General features: G+C 37.5%; 1 protein-coding gene and 2 long non-coding RNA genes across 4 annotated transcripts in view; 1 reads left to right on the top strand and 2 right to left on the bottom strand.

Moving 5' to 3' along the window:
- Positions 1–13,290, bottom strand: part of LOC126877231 (uncharacterized) — a 51,604-nt gene that overhangs the window by 27,462 nt on the left and 10,852 nt on the right. The window lies entirely within an intron of this gene.
- Positions 1–13,290, top strand: part of LOC126877229 (omega-amidase NIT2-A-like) — a 45,158-nt gene that overhangs the window by 23,838 nt on the left and 8,030 nt on the right. The gene's annotated exons all lie outside the window — the stretch shown is intronic.
- LOC126877235 (uncharacterized) lies at positions 8,967–12,683 on the bottom strand. Its single transcript, XR_007694862.1, has 4 exons — positions 12,474–12,683; positions 11,690–12,336; positions 11,086–11,591; positions 8,967–9,340 (listed from the first exon to the last, which is right to left on the bottom strand). It is a non-coding gene; the product is annotated as an uncharacterized LOC126877235 (long non-coding RNA).

Raw genomic sequence — 13,290 nt, 5'->3', positions numbered from 1 at the left:
CCGATACGAAGGACGAAGCCCTATCAGTCAGGAATGATCTCACGAAATTACTTAAGCTAGCCGGTCTAAATATCCGCAAATGGGCATCAAACGATCGGGATCTGCTGCGAGGGCTACCTGAGGAAGACACCAACCAGAAATTACATCTCGGTGAGTCATCCACGTTAAAAACACTCGGCGTCTTTTGGGATTCAGCCGACGATACCATACTATATTCGGTCAAGACGAACAGTGACACTTCCCGAATCACAAAGCGATCAATCAGCTCAGTCATCGCACAAATCTATGATCCACTAGGATTGCTCGCGCCGGTAATCGTTCGAGCAAAAATGATTTTGCAACAAGTCTGGACATTGAAGGTTTATTAATTACAAGAAAGTTTGTAAAAGACTGAAGTTTTACGTAAAAAGTACAAATATTCTTTCAACAAAATTAGTCAAATCACATCATTATTTATACATATTGTATATAAATAAAATATGCGGATATATTACTTTACCCTAGAATTAAAATTCAATAATATTGAAGAATCTTATTTATTCAGATTTTGTACATTATCGCTTCTAACCTCGGATAATAGAACAACAAATTAAATATTTTTAAACAAAAAAACTTTGTTCCTTTGTTTGATTTCCCTTGCTCGCGTTTCTTAACTACTTAGATATAAAATACTTACGTTTTCGAAAATTCATACTTCACAAGCTACTAAACGCTTTATCTGTTCAGAATAATTTATTGTTTTCTTAACTAGGTACATACCAAATACATCTATTAAGTTGGTACTTCTCATAATTACCAGTACATAAAGCTAAAACACTTTTGTACTATGCTTGTTATACATGGATCTAACAAATAATTTAACTTGTGCATTGTCGTTTGTATATTTTGTTACGTGTAAAATATTCTATTTCTACACTACTTACAAGTTCGATAAAGTGTACATTACACATCGTGAAATTTACATATTTTCACTTGGTTACCCTGCCCAATTCGAATATAATTCAGAACGTATGTGCTATATTTATATATTCTGCATTTGTTTTGTATATTATGTACATTGATCTGATCTTTGTAAACGCGAGTTTTACGATATTAATGAGAAATTTGCCAATTTAATGGAAGTTGTTAATTTTTTCTGGCACGTTTCACGTTAGCAGACATGTTTCTTAAGTTACAGTCGAAAAGTGTTTTTATGTAAAAGAATAGGAATGATCAAGTTATTTTAAGATGACAAGATATTTCACGTCTTCTATTTAAATATAGCGTTAAATTTTAATTCCGTCAATTCGTATATACTCATACATCGAATTTCCTTTTCTCATGTCATTTCTTTTCTTTCATTTCACATTTAATTACAAAGATAAAGTGTAAGTACGTTCCTCATAAAATTAATATCAACTGTCGCAAAATATACAAAAGTAAACTAAGAAGAGAGGTACATATTATTACACAAACTGTCGTTCATATTGCATATGTACATATTGTTTATTCGACCAATCGCGGGGAGACGTAGTCGTTAGAAGAGACGTCAACGGGGGTCGTAAATCCCCGTTACGATTATAACAATCGACACCACGAATTGATCGATCCCCTGATTTCCGTTGAGATAATAGGGGTGATTGAGGTTGTATAACACTGTGATTCACAGAATTATAAATTATATATTTCCAACACTTAGGTTACACTGATGAGCATAGATAGATAGATAATCACTTATTGCACGAAGATAAGATATATATGTACGTTAGAGCAGGGCTCTTATAATTAGATTTAGTGTATTAGTGGACGTAGCACTATAAGATATTTAGGAGAGGAAATGTATGCTCGACAATACCGAGACCGACTTTCGCGTTATGCTTAGACTGCCCCGATGGGCATTAGCGGTATACTTAGTAGTTGACTTTTCCAACGATGTAGAAGAAGTGAAGTTGAGTGACGATGCTGTGTCGGAGGAAAGCTAATGATGGGTGTGTCTAGCGCACGGGACCATCGGATTTGTTGGTGCCGATGTTAGTTAAGAGAGTGAGGGAAATAGGCTTAATGTTAATTGGTTAAACGAAGGGTCTTATCCGCCCTCGAGGGAAAGTGGTTAGTGGGAGGAAAGTTGCAGCGTACGTGAGAAAAACTAACTTTCCCTTGTCCCTCCGTGGTAGACATAGTCTTTAGAAATTCTTCGGAAACAGATGTTTGTTTGGTTTGAAGGACCTTAGCAGGCAAGTGACTCGGGTTTATGACGGGTGCTTAAGGCTATTGAGGGTACGCCGTACGGAAGAGCGGACATCTGATGTCCGTCTGGCCCGCGGTGTGTGACCTGGGCCAGGCAGAGAGTCGCCCGGCGTAACACATATGCAGTATAAAAACAATACTTTTTAGTTTTTAATCTCTTGTTTAAATATTCCTAATATCTAAATTTGTATCGGTCATTGATTCGATATAACTGCGTTTATTGGAAGTAATTAAGCTATAGCCTGCGCACAAGAGAAGAAGGAACAAACACGTATAGTATACACGCTTAAATAACAAAATTAAGTCAGTTTACGTTCAATGTGAACTTGATCAAAGTTCCAGTCTCGAATTATAGAGTTTCTTACTATCAGTTTACAAAATTCGATATTACGATTATGTACCGTATTTGAAAAACATAAAATGCTTTGTTCAATTTTAAATAAAACTAATATTTACCAAAGCGAATACGAAAAAAATGTTATCATCAAACTCAATTTTCAATTATCAAACTTAATCCAGCACAAATACAAATGTTATTCGTGCTTTTTTACTTTTACTACTTTTCAACTCTCTATAGTTCGAGATTTGAGTTCCGCTAACTTTCTTTCTACTGCGCATGCGCAACAGGAAAACTGGAATTACACGTAATAGTAAAAAATTCGAAAATCTTATCCTTTCGTGGCAGCGAAAGTAACCTAGGACTAGAGGTTCCATAACATTAATAATAATAAGGCAATAATATTAATATTAATGTAGTATCGTGGACGAAAGGCCTAAGAAATATCGGGCGAACTATGAACAATGTCGCGAGAGCCGAGGCGTCGTCGGGCCCATCAATGTGTCATCGGTCTTTTCAAGTGCATAGTTTCGTGGAAAAGACCTACGTGACCCTGGCCACGAGCGCCTGCAGAACACGTGTGCGGTGTGCCTAGGAAAAAGACAACAGAATGCGGCAACGACCAGAGAGTTAGTCGAAAAGCAGAGTGCGAGTCGAGGAGCCGAGTGCGAGCTGAGCGGAGACAGAGGTTGCGAGTGGCGTTGCCGAGAGAGTGTGGATTGCGCTGTTTTCTGTACGTTTGGCGTGAATAGTTCAGGTTGAACAACAATCGTCTTTTTCAGTCTGATTAACATCTCTATTGTCCACTCTTTGTAAACACATTATATCACGATATTACATATTTTTGGGGGCTCAGCCGGGATTGGACAAGACAGAAAACGAAACGGTTTAACAGAGCTATTCGAGCTAGTTGTGAATTTACCGGTGCGCGGTGCAGTAAAAGACGATATCGTCGACGGTTTAAGTTTGTGTAGTGTGAAAAATGGCAAACGTCGGGGACGAGCGATTGTCGGGTGAAGAGGGTTCGACGATGGAGGAGCTGAGGAGTAAGCTCGCGCGAATGAACCTCCCTATATCGGGTGCGAGGTCAGTGCTGATTGCAAGGCTGAATCGGGCGTGTAGGGCTGGACAATCGTGTCCTAAGGGATCGACGGGCGGTGAAGAGCTAACCGGTCAACGAGATCTAGGAAACGTACAGAGAGCTGAGCGTGATTGTAACGAAGATGAAGATGTTGAGAAAATGAATACGAAGGAGTTGAAGGAGCGCCTCGCTAGTTTGGGTTTAAAAACGACGGGAAGAAAAGTAGAATTACGCGCACGGCTACAAGCGGCCATGGATGGTAACGACATATCGTCGGAAGAAGAAAGCGACGACGAAAGTGAGGATGAAGATGACAAGAAAAACGCAAGAGGATACAAGAGAGATACGCGAAGGGTGTATCAGGACCGTGACGAATGTTGTCGAAGGGCATGCGTTGGTTCGACACTGAGTTTTAGAGACGTCGAAGATGCATTAGAGTCGTTTAGTGGCGACAAAGGTGAAAATGTCGAACGATGGTTCGAGTCGTTCGAGGAAGTCGCTGATACGTGCATGTGGTCGGATGGGCAGAAGGCAGTCTACGCCAGGAAGCTGCTGAAGGGATCAGCGAAAATATTCGCGAGCTTCGAGTGTCATGCCAGGACTTGGCATGAGTTGAAGAGGGGGCTAGTGAAAGAATTTTCGAGGAAAGTCAACAGTAGGCAAGTACATCAGAAACTTGAAGAAACAAAAAAGGAGAGTGATGAAGCATGTTTGGCCTACATGTACCGCATGCTCGAAATAGCCAGCCATGTGGACATGGAGGAGGAAGCAAAGGTGGAATACATAGTGGACGGAATAATAGACGACGAGAACAATAAGGCTATATTGTACGGCGCTACGTCAATCAAAGAGTTGAGGAAGAGGTTAGTGATGTACGAAGAACAGAAGAGTCGCAGAGCAAAGTCGATTGTGAAGCCGGCTAAAGCCCAGAAGAACGGGAAGCCCAGTCAATCTGTAGATGCAATGAAGAAAAGAAGATGCTTCATTTGCGATAGTGAGGATCATCTAAGTGTTAAGTGTCCGGAGAGGGGAGAAGGTGTTAGGTGTTTCGAGTGCAGCGGATTTGGACATATTGCAGCGAGGTGTACGGCACGACCGAAAGAGACTTGCGTAGTGTCAAGATCCGAAAAAGGGAAGTATGTGAAAGAAGTGGCGATAGATGACTGTAGGTTTGTGGCATTAGTGGATACGGGTAGTGATCTCACGTTCATCCGATCAGACGAGTATGCGAGGTTAGGGTCACCACCGCTAGGTAAATGCAAGTTTAAGTTCGACGGTTTTGGTTCCGCTGGCAATGAGACCTGGGGTGAATTCACTAAGGTAATGACGGTTGATGGGTGTAAACTGCCAATCACTTTGCACGTTGTTTCAAACAAAATATTGACGAAGCACGGCCTGTTGTTAGGCACTGATTTTCTGGATCAGGTAGAGTTACGGGTTAAACGGGGCGAAGTGACTTTCTTGCGGCTTGACGAACAGACTAACAAAGACGTGTCGGATGTGTTTAGAATTAACGTAGTAGAACAGACTGACGAAACAGACCTAACACACGTACAGGAACCGCATTATCGTGAAGCCATTCGGGATATTATTAAAGGGTATAGGCCGGAGAAGAAGAGAGACGTCGGGATAACCGCGAAAATAGTTCTGAAAAGCGACAAACCGGTAGCGCGAAGACCGCGAAGACTGGCGCCGAGGGGGAACGGGCAGCATGTCGACCAGGTTCAGAAATACCTGAATTCCACCGTAAACAGAAGCACAGGGAAGACTCCTTTCCAGCTACTGGTCGGGGTCGAAATGCAAGTCAGGGAAGAGGCGAAGATTAGAAAGCTGATCGACGAAGAGGGGGCCGCGAGGTTTGAAGAACAACGTCGCGAGCTACGTGAGGACGCGAAGAAGAAGATCGCCGCAACTCAAGAGGAGAATCGTCGAAGTTACAAGAAAAGAAGAAAGCGTGCGAAGCAGTACCGAAGGAAGGACCCGCACACACCTCGATTTTATGAAACCTTGGGTCCTAAACGCCGAAAGTGACGCATCTGATGACAGCGAGATAGAAGGCAACATCTGAGGGCAGATGTTATTGCAGGATGGCCGAGTGTAGTATCGTGGACGAAAGGCCTAAGAAATATCGGGCGAACTATGAACAATGTCGCGAGAGCCGAGGCGTCGTCGGGCCCATCAATGTGTCATCGGTCTTTTCAAGTGCATAGTTTCGTGGAAAAGACCTACGTGACCCTGGCCACGAGCGCCTGCAGAACACGTGTGCGGTGTGCCTAGGAAAAAGACAACAGAATGCGGCAACGACCAGAGAGTTAGTCGAAAAGCAGAGTGCGAGTCGAGGAGCCGAGTGCGAGCTGAGCGGAGACAGAGGTTGCGAGTGGCGTTGCCGAGAGAGTGTGGATTGCGCTGTTTTCTGTACGTTTGGCGTGAATAGTTCAGGTTGAATAACAATCGTCTTTTTCTGTCTGATTAACATCTCTATTGTCCACTCTTTGTAAACACATTATATCACGATATTACATTAATAATAATGTAATCGAGTACTACTAACAATATTAATAATAATAATAATAGTATGGTAATGGCAAGATACACGCGGGTATAAATTAATCATTCCTTTCGTAATATCTACGACGTCTTCGGGATATTCTTTAGAAATTACTTTATTTCTGGTCAATATTCATTAACGAGCAACTTTTCTCTCTGTTTCTTATCACGATTTTTTTCACTTCATCACAATTGTACCGTTAGAAATTATTCAAAACATTGTTAAAATGTCCATGAAATATATGCAATTGCCGTATTGAATAAGCGAGTAATGAAGTTGCTGTTTCACTGAATAAAAGTGAAATCTCCAATGCGTGTGCTCAAGTATATAAGTTAAAAAAAGATTGGTACATCAATGCCTATTATTCTTAATCAATATTCATCATTTAACAATTAGGACCGAATTTTTACAAACCAACTCTAAACCACGACCCAATTTACAAATAAAAAGATGGATGTGTAAATTAACTATCAACTATTAATCTCCAATCCTATGTGAAGATATAATGTTCGGACCAAATTTCTAAACTAACGTGGACAATTCATGCGGACTATTGGTGGTTGCTGCGCTACTTAGATCCAATGTGGCAGCCGGAAGACCAGGACTGACGCTGCCGGTTGCTTCCCGTGGCAAATGCTGCGATCTATTTAGCTTATTTCCAGGACTCGGTGGCGATCTATCTGCTGGTGTATCCGGTGGCGTAACCACGTTTCTGTGTCCGCTCACGTTCAGATGATTGTGCGTCGCCGCGATCGGAGCTGGCGATGAGAGCAACAAGGGCGGTGGAGACATTGACACGTGTCGATGATGATGATGGTGATGATAGTGTTGGTACTGTGCAGCTCGGCCGTGCGTTGCGTGGCTGGTATTTAGTTAGTTCGTCACGGGCCCGACTTTCGTTGGGCAGCCAGCATGGTGGATGGTTAACGGGCCATGTAGTTGTTGTTGCTGTTGTAGCTGGTGCTGGTTCTGGTGCTGTTGCAGCTGCTGCTGCAACGCCTTCACGGCATTCGTCTTCTCCTACGAAATAAGAATGATAGGTTAGGTTGTAGTCAGGGGCCATAACAAATTAAAAAAGTTATAATATAAGAATTTACATTTTAGTTGAAATGATTCTAGTTACGAATAAGTATTAAAGATGATTCAAATCTTTTTCGTTACCGATAACCATGGTGAAAACTCTTTTGGATTACTTTCAGCCATTGTCAATCTTATTGTCAATACTACATGCTTGAAGTAGAAGGAGGGGTACAGAGAAAAAGACTTTTTCTCAGCAAATATAATCGTTACTCAATTATTTTGTTCAACAGTTTTACAAATCTCCCAAAAATAAACGAGAATACGAAAATACACTGAATATCGTGTGTATGGTTATTTATAAAATCCCCTTGAAATAGTTGCGATCGCGGATCACATAAACAAACGAACCTGTCATTCTACAGAGTATCTTTTTCGGTGAAATTATGCAAACGTAAATGTAACTTCGGTAGAACTCCTCGAGAACTTGTAAGCTTATATCACTCTGACCCAACCAGTCCACTCTAAAGTGTATAATTTATAAAAGGGGATTATATTAATACGCGGAGGATGTGGTAGGTGGTAAGTTTTGCATATGAATGTTTGTTGATACAACGAATGGTTAAATGGAGGTTTTCATGAATGTGATAAGGACTAGATCGAATGTTTTAACACTTATAACTAGAATGCGTATTTTTATACAAGTTTGTAGTTTTACGAACATAATGAAAGAAATAAAATTTTAATCGAGATTTGTTTTCTTATATACGTATATTTTAGCGCATTTTATGCATTTTGCGCCATTTGCGTACCTTTCAATTTCGCACGAACGTATAAAGGTCAGCAATATAATTATAACGCTTCTTAAAAATGTGAAAAATCCTGGTTTCCTAAAAGCTTGCAATTGATTTCAGAAAAATTTTTATGAACTCTACCAGATAAATTATGGTAACTCTGAAAAACAAAATTTTACGATAAAATGATTTCCGGGTGAAATACACATAAAAGATGATTTAGACGTGTTTGAACGTGTTCGTTTTCTTTTTTAATAGCGATATGTTCTTACCCTCTGCCACACGAAGACGTTATGGACCATTGCGCATCCACAAAACACGATGCCAAGGCCTATGAAAACCGACGCAACGATTACCGGCGTCGAATGAAACTGGATGCATATATACAATATCATATCTGAAAGCATTGTTAGAGGATCATTATAACACGTATGCCATAACAAGCGGGACAAAGAATCAGCGCAAATATATATTCTCAATACATATAATTCTCGAAGCGTAAACTATATACATATGCTTTTAATTGAAATTTTCAATACTAGTTGCAAATTATTTTTCAATTAATTTATTATTTAAGTCTTTATATATCAATTCTCGACGAATAAATTACTTAAATTATAGAGAATCTATCTTCAGACAATAGAGAATTCAATATTTTTGGTCGTTAAGTAATTTACAAATTTCTAAAACGATTACGTTCGAAGTTTTGGACAGTATTTGAGGTTTCTAACATGACATTAAAAAAAAATAAATAAATTTTATGATATAATTAAAAAAACATTGTAGTCTATCAAAATTTCTATTCCGTCAAATTTATTAAAACGCAGTTTTCTTCTGAACAGAGTCAAAATGTCCGTCTTGAATCGAGTTCAACAGCTTAACGATCGATCGAGCGAATGATAGCTGTGTAAACTAGCATGACACAACGTAAACTTTAGATTAGATCTCGATCCATCAACCAGCCGTATTCATGCATGACATGAATATTCTGTTTCAGCTCTTTATAAATTAATCTGTTAAAACTTCCCTAAAAGACGATCATTTTTTATTTTTCTAAGAAAAATAATGACTATTCGGCGTTAAAATTAACTTTATTTCCATTGGATTTCTAAACTGATTTCATACACTCAGAGATAGTTCACAGTATCTTTTAGATTCATGCCTGAATTCAAGAAAAATTAAACGTATAACTTAAGTACTAGTATCTTTCAAAAGGTTAAAGTTGACAGAATTGAAGGAATTGGTTCTTACCAGTTAGAAAGACGGGAATGCTAATGAAAAACCCTCCGACAGCACATATCCGGCTGATGGATGATTTTTGCAGGTACTTGTTACTCCTGAAACAGACAAAATTTGAAGTGAAAGTCAGTTTCACGATTCTATGATAATTGAGCGAAATATAAAGGAACCAGTCTTTTGTTTAACAGCCAAGAATCTTTCAAAAATTCTACTGTAATTGATACTTCAAATATATTTAGTCAGACAAAGGATAATCATAATCGCAACGTTAATCTTAACTTTAATTCAAGGATCAAACAGTATCATTATACATATAAAAGTAAACATAAAGTCTATCCACATTATTGTTGTTGTTGTTGTTGTTGTTGTTGTTGTTGTTGTTGTTGTTGTTGTTGTTGTTGTTGTTGTTGTTGTTGTTGTTGTTGTTGTTGTTGTTGTTGTTGTTGTTGTTGTTGTTGTTGTTGTTGTTGTTGTTGTTGTTGTTGTTGTTGTTGTTGTTGTTGTTGTTGTTGTTGTTGTTGTTGTTGTTGTTGTTGTTGTTGTTGTTGTTGTTGTTGTTGTTGTTGTTGTTGTTGTTGTTGTTGTTGTTGTTGTTGTTGTTGTTGTTGTTGTTGTTGTTGTTGTTGTTGTTGTTGTTGTTGTTGTTGTTGTTGTTGTTGTTGTTGTTGTTGTTGTTGTTGTTGTTGTTGTTGTTGTTGTTGTTGTTGTTGTTGTTGTTGTTGTTGTTGTTGTTGTTGTTGTTGTTGTTGTTGTTGTTGTTGTTGTTGTTGTTGTTGTTGTTGTTGTTGTTGTTGTTGTTGTTGTTGTTGTTGTTGTTGTTGTTGTTGTTGTTGTTGTTGTTGTTGTTGTTGTTGTTGTTGTTGTTGTTGTTGTTGTTGTTGTTGTTGTTGTTGTTGTTGTTGTTGTTGTTGTTGTTGTTGTTGTTGTTGTTGTTGTTGTTGTTGTTGTTGTTGTTGTTGTTGTTGTTGTTGTTGTTGTTGTTGTTGTTGTTGTTGTTGTTGTTGTTGTTGTTGTTGTTGTTGTTGTTGTTGTTGTTGTTGTTGTTGTTGTTGTTGTTGTTGTTGTTGTTGTTGTTGTTGTTGTTGTTGTTGTTGTTGTTGTTGTTGTTGTTGTTGTTGTTGTTGTTGTTGTTGTTGTTGTTGTTGTTGTTGTTGTTGTTGTTGTTGTTGTTGTTGTTGTTGTTGTTGTTGTTGTTGTTGTTGTTGTTGTTGTTGTTGTTGTTGTTGTTGTTGTTGTTGTTGTTGTTGTTGTTGTTGTTGTTGTTGTTGTTGTTGTTGTTGTTGTTGTTGTTGTTGTTGTTGTTGTTGTTGTTGTTGTTGTTGTTGTTGTTGTTGTTGTTGTTGTTGTTGTTGTTGTTGTTGTTGTTGTTGTTGTTGTTGTTGTTGTTGTTGTTGTTGTTGTTGTTGTTGTTGTTGTTGTTGTTGTTGTTGTTGTTGTTGTTATTATTATTATTATTATTATTATTATTATTATTATTATTATTATTATTATTATTATTATTATTATTATTATTATTATTATTATTATTATTATTATTATTATTATTATTATTATTATTATTATTATTATTATTATTATTATTATTATTATTATTATTATTATTATTATTATTATTATTATTATTATTATTATTATTATTATTATTATTATTATTATTATTATTATTATTATTATTATTATTATATGTTATTCTATAATTGATTTTTATTTCTTTATTATCAATATTATTCTACTTTCTATAATGATTCAATTATAGATCTTATTTTTTGTCAATCATATTTCACTGAAAAGATCACTTTGAAAATAATCTAATAGTAAAAAATGAAAAATAATCTTTTTCTACCTTGTCTTCATTTTTTACAAACTCTGTCCACCGCCGTAAACCTATTAAATGCATGAAACGACAAAGCAAAGCTGCTTCACATAATTCCCCGCTCACGCAGTGTCAATCAGCTCACGACCGCAAACGATACTGCTAATTTCCAGCGACCACGAACGATTTCACCGTAATTGCCGGTGTGAAATTTACCAATACGTGCTCGAATTGGTCAATAATGAACAGAGCGCTCTTGCACACACTAATCTACCAACAAATAATATTGACTCAATTGAACAACAGCGCCTAGATTAACGGACAAACCGCATGTTCCAAACAGATTTACAATCACGGCAGAAAATACATGCCGTTATAGATGTTTCCTGGTCAAGACTAATTTCCACGCGTTAAGAACATTGTAACCGGAATCTAGGAAGAACTAGCACTTCCTGGAATAATACTATTGTGTCCTCGATTAATCTTTTCCCACTCATTTTCATCTCCAATTTCTCATGAGGCTAAGATTCCTGCATCTTTTATCATAATAATTTATTAATACTATTAATAAATTGAGACAATTTTACACGTCGTATTTTGCGTTATAAGATGACTTGTAATTTGTAAAATTTACCTGTAAAATTCCTTTGTTTGTTTTACCGAAGCAATAGTTGGCATTTCTATACGACAATAAGAATTTGTTAATACTAATAATTTGTAAGGTTATCATGTTATCATTCTTCTAATGGATAGTATATTATTGAAACTTTTTTTAATATTGAAACGCGATATTTTTTTGGAGAAGAAGTGCATAGTAGTAAAGAGTTGAATTCTACGGACGTAAAAAGTGGACATAACATTTTCTGTACATGGAGTCGCCTGGCCTAAACATTTTATGATTTCCGGGCAAAAAACAGACGAATCCAGCGCTGATTTTAAAGCAGCTTCATCCAAATAAGCCACAATAAGAAATTCCCACGAAACAGTTGCGTTCATCCCCTTTCGAGGTCGCCGACCTCTTTGAATGCGTTTCAAGTGCGTCGTACCAATGAAACTTCGAGTTCTAAACTAATTTCTCAGCCTTTTGCGTTAAATTTAACCTTCCGCGTTAGTGTATTTCGGACGAGCTCCTATTTTACGCTTTCGTCGACTTCACCAACGTAACACGCAGCATCCGCAAGTAAAACTGTCTCTTAAATTTGATGTGACACCGATACACGACGAGAAGAATCACAATGCCATTTTTATTCCACTTCGTTAATTTTTCGTCGTAAGGTTTAGCTGTAAATAGGATTAAAAAAATTTAGATTAACGAGGAATTTAAAATTGATCTGTTAAATCAACAATTTCCATTAGTTGTCAATAGATTTTATAAGCCTCAGATTACTGAGAAATTATACACATTGCAAAATATTTACCATTGGTTACCCACGCTACACGTAAATTTGATCAATCTACCAATGCACTAACACTGCAATAAATTTCTATTGCAACATTCCACGCTCCTTTGCCGCACCTTAAACTCCTCGCTAGATTTATTCCACCTTAAAGTGTCACATAACTCCTACGACACCGATATCAAATCTTAAACTCCACCAAATTCCAGAGAAACTTGATTTCGTCGAAAGTAAGAGATTAAATTTAAAAAGCAATTTATTTCATCTTTAAACTATCCCAAACTTCTTAAATATAATTTATAAAATATTATACACTTATTGTGTGCATTATATATTTCAAGAACTTTGCAATAAAAAATAAAACTTATTACATTTAAGATATGGTTATATCGCACAGGCTCGAATATGATAAAGAGGTTAAATAAATGTCTCGAATCTCCGCAACAAACTCACACAAACCACCTAAAACACGTATACACAATGTGCATTCACTACGAACTCGACTCCCATTCCCTGCCAAAATCACAGGCATGCAGAGTCAATTTCACTGCTCGAGCTAGTTGAATAGGGAAGAAGGTCGAGAGCTGGAGTTAAGGAGCATAGTTGGTAAAGAATCGCGTGCCGCCGCGCCATTAAGATCAAGCCCACGATCTCAACAATAAATATTAGACGGTTCTCTGACCTGCATTTCGCGTGCGACTCGGGACGATTCAAAAACGCGTAAATTTCCCATGAGTCGAATCAAACGTTCGCGATTTATCGCATTTAGGTTATATCGATATTGTCCACGAGTGGAGGCATTCAAACACAGATTGCTTTGTGTCACTCTATCGTAACT

This window comes from Bombus huntii, unplaced genomic scaffold, assembly GCF_024542735.1.
Source record: "Bombus huntii isolate Logan2020A unplaced genomic scaffold, iyBomHunt1.1 ctg00000135.1, whole genome shotgun sequence".
In the NCBI taxonomy this organism is placed as follows: Eukaryota; Metazoa; Arthropoda; class Insecta; order Hymenoptera; family Apidae; genus Bombus; species Bombus huntii.
This window is presented reverse-complemented; position numbering and strand designations above follow the sequence as displayed.